Here is a 3392-nt window from a genome sequence, read left to right as displayed (position 1 = left end):
AATGAATCAAGGATCTAACTTTAAGATCTGAAACTATCAAACTACTAAAGGAAAGCATAATAGAAATATTGCAGGACACTGGCTTAGGCAATGACTCTTTGTATAATGCCTCAGAAGCACAGTTAAGAAAGCTAAAAAGAGAAACGGGATTCTATCAAATTTAAGATGTTTCTGCACTACAAAGCACAGAGTGAAGACAGAAATGACAGAATGGAAGACAATCTTTGCAAACTATGCATTTGATAAAAGATTAATATCCATAGTATATAAGGAGCCCAAGAAACCAACAATGAAATAAAAGAGTTGAGAAATGGGCAAAGGATATCAATGGATTTTATTTATTGCATTTTCTTCAACCATTCATGCATCAATAGACACCTAGGTTAAATCCTTACCTATTGTGAGTTATGTTGGAAATTGGAGCTCAGGTATATCTTTCAGCTGCTTATTTCACCTCAATGAAACATATGACTAGGTGTGGGATAAATGGGTCATAGATAATATCTATTACTAATTTTGTCGAGAACATGCACTCTGATCTGAAAAATGGCTGTACTAACTTTCATTCTCACTAACAACGTAAAAGGGCACCTTTTTCTTCACATCCTCACAAACATTTATTTTTTTCTGAGAATAGCTACTTTAACAGGAGTTCTAGTTTGCATACTTCATTCCTGAAGGCATAGAAAACCTAAACAGAATAATAAACAAGATGTAGTTTGAATAAATAACAAAGAACCCATTGTATGGGTTCTATTAAAATTTATTCCTCAAGCCACAGAAAACAAAACAGATCAGTAACCAAGATGCCAATCAAGACAGAACAAAGACCTTCCCAACAAAGAAAAGCCCAAGACCAGATGGCTTCACTGCTGAATCCTAACAAACTTTTAAAGAGGAACTAATTCCCTAATCTCAATTCTTCTCAAAGTATTCAAAACAATTAACAGGGAGAAAATCCTCCCAAATTGCTTATAGGAGGACAGCATCACCTTAATTCCAAAAGCCAGAAAAAGATACAACAAAGAATGATAATCACTGACATTTATCCATGATGAACAGAGCAAAAATATTCAACAAAATATCACATAATTGAATCAAACAAAACTTCAGAAATATTGTTCACCTGGAACAAGTGGGATTTATCGCCAGTACACAGAAAAGGTTCAACATATGGGTATCAATATAAATGACACATCACATTAACAAACAAGTAGAATAAAACCATATGATTATGTCAATAGATGTAGAAAGTCATTTGATGAAAGACAACATCATCTCATGATAAAAACCCTTATTTCTTACCGCCATCAAGGCAATATATGACAAACACACAGCAAGCCTCATACTGAATGGGGAAAAGCTGGAAGCATTTCCACCAAGATCCAGGACCTGACAAGGATGTCCACTCTCACCATTGCTATTTAATATAGTTCTGAATGTTTTAGCCAGAGGCATAAGGCAAAAAAAAAAAAAAAGAAATCAAAGGGAAAGGAGGAAGTCAAATTGTCACTGTTTGCAAGATGGCATAATTCTATATATATATAGAATTATATATATATATATTTTTAAATATATATATATATATATATATATATTAAACCAAATGACTCCACCAGGAGACTACTGGAACTCATCACAGAGTTTGACAGTGTTGCAGAATATAAAACCAATGCACAAAATCAATATCCCTTGTATACACAATGCCATGGCTGAGAAAAACTTGTAAGATCATTACTATTCACAGTAGTTCCAACAAACTTAAATACTCTGGAATAAATTTAATCAAATATAGGAAAGATCTCTACAATCAAAATTACAAATCAATAAAGAAAGAAATAGAAGATGCCACAAAAATGGAACACTCTTCCATGCTCATGGATTGGAATAATTAATATCAAATGTCCATTATATCCATTGCAACTTACAAGCTCAGTACAATGTCATTCTTCTCATATGTAGAAGAATGATGCTAAAATTCATATTTAAACAACAGAGACCTGGATAGCCTAAACAACTAAAATAAGACTGGTGGCATCAAAATAGCAGATTTCAATACAGAATATACAGGGTAGTTATAACCAAAACAGCCTGGTACTAGAACAAAAATAGAAATGTTGACAAATGAAAAAGAATAAAAATACAAGAAACTAACCCACACATCTACAACCAACTAATCTTTCACAAATGAGCTAAAATTAGCCCCTGGAGAAAAGACAGTCTCTTCACCAAATGGTGCTGAAAACATTAGATCTACACATATAGAAGTGTGAAACAAGACCCTACCTTATACCTTATACAAAAATTAACTCAAAATGGACCAAAGACCTAAATCTAGGACCTGATACCACCACATTACTAGAGGAAAATATTGGTGAAACTCTTCAATGCATTGGCATAAGCAAAAACTTCATGAAAAAAGCCTCAGAAGCACAGTCAGTAAAAGCAAAAATATAGAAAAATGAGATTATGTTAAGCTAGGAAGTTTCTGCACTGCAAAGGAAACACTCAAAAACATGAAAGACAACTGACAGAATGGGAAAAATTTTTTGAAATTATGCAATAAAAGACCAATATCCAGAATTTAGTAAGAACCCAAGAAACTCAACAACAAAACAAAAAATCCAGATAAGAAATGGCCAAAGGACATAAACAGTTACTTTTCCAAAGACGAAATGGCCAATGATGAAAAAATGCTCATGATCACTAGCCATCAGGGAAATGCAAATAAAAACCACAATGAAAGGGTAGCACTGTAACATAGTGTGTAAAGCCACTGCCTGCAAAGTGAGCATCCCTATGGTAACTCTGCCTTTCAAATAAATTTTAAAAAGTCTTTAATTTTTTTAAATTTTGAAGAACAAAGTGTTTTTATTTGAAAAAAAGCTAATATTGTAATTGAAACATATCCTGAGGAATTCACAAAAAAAAATTTACAATGCAGCAGAATATAGGATAAAGATACAAATATCAATTACATTTCTGTATAGTAGCAATGAACATTATGAAAATATGATTAACATTCAAGATAGCATCAAAGTGAAAATACCACTAAGAAATTTAAGAATAAAAACACTGAATTTTGTAATGGAAAAATAAAAAATATAGGAACATATCATTTTTAAAATCAGTTACTTCAATAAGACATTTAATAATGCAAAAAGATATGATTACTATTAGTCATTGGGTAAATGCAAACAAAACCTAAAGATATCACTTAATATTCAGTAGGATGATTCTGATTCAGCCATAGATAAATGCTGACTGAGACAGATGGACAACATGGAACCCTCATACACTTTCAGTAAAATAGTGCAACCATTGTGAAAAATAATTTGCAGTTTATTAGCAAGTTCTACATAGGATTATTTCTTAACTCAGCAGTTTCTCTC

The sequence above is a fragment of the Oryctolagus cuniculus genome, chromosome 19 (assembly GCF_051225735.1).
Source record: "Oryctolagus cuniculus isolate XC-2025 breed Fujian yellow rabbit chromosome 19, ASM5122573v1, whole genome shotgun sequence".
NCBI classification, from domain to species: Eukaryota; Metazoa; Chordata; class Mammalia; order Lagomorpha; family Leporidae; genus Oryctolagus; species Oryctolagus cuniculus.
The sequence above is the reverse complement of the archived record's forward strand: the minus strand, read 5'-3'. Positions refer to the sequence as shown.